General features: G+C 31.8%; 1 protein-coding gene across 1 annotated transcript in view; it reads right to left on the reverse strand.

Annotated features, from left to right (window-relative positions):
- LOC119594255 (protein lava lamp-like) overlaps positions 1-534 on the reverse strand; it is a gene marked incomplete at its 3' end in the record, with an annotated part of 60,861 nt that overhangs the window by 47,404 nt on the left and 12,923 nt on the right.

Raw genomic sequence — 534 nt, forward strand, 5'->3', positions numbered from 1 at the left:
CAAATGTACTTTCACATCCACACAGCCTCCCTCCCCTTGAAAGAAAGTGGATATTTCCCTTAAAGAGAAGATAAAATGTGGATGTTTTTCCCTTAAAAAAAAGATAAAATGTGGATGTTTTCCTTAAAAAAGATAAAATGTGGATGTTTTCCCTTAAAGAGAAGATAAAATGTGGATGTTTTTCCTTAAAGAGAAGATAAAATGTGGATGTTTTCCCTTAAAAAAAGATAAAATGTGGATGTTTTCCCTTAAAATAAAAGATGATTTCCCCTTAAAAGAGATGAATGTTTTATTTGGAAAAAAAGGAATGTTTTACCTTAAAAAGTGGACATCTCGCATTAAAAAAGAAAACGTGGATGTTTCCTTTAAAAAAAAAGTGGATATCTCCCCTTAAAAAAAGGTAGAGGTTTTCCCCTTTAAAAAAAAGTGGATGTCATCCCTTCATAAACAGAAAATGTGGATGTTTCCCCTTAAAAAAACTGGATATCTCCCCTTTAAAAAAAAGAAAAAGAAAACGTAGAGGTTTCCCCTCCC

This window comes from Penaeus monodon, chromosome 33 (assembly GCF_015228065.2).
Source record: "Penaeus monodon isolate SGIC_2016 chromosome 33, NSTDA_Pmon_1, whole genome shotgun sequence".
In the NCBI taxonomy this organism is placed as follows: domain Eukaryota; kingdom Metazoa; phylum Arthropoda; class Malacostraca; order Decapoda; family Penaeidae; genus Penaeus; species Penaeus monodon.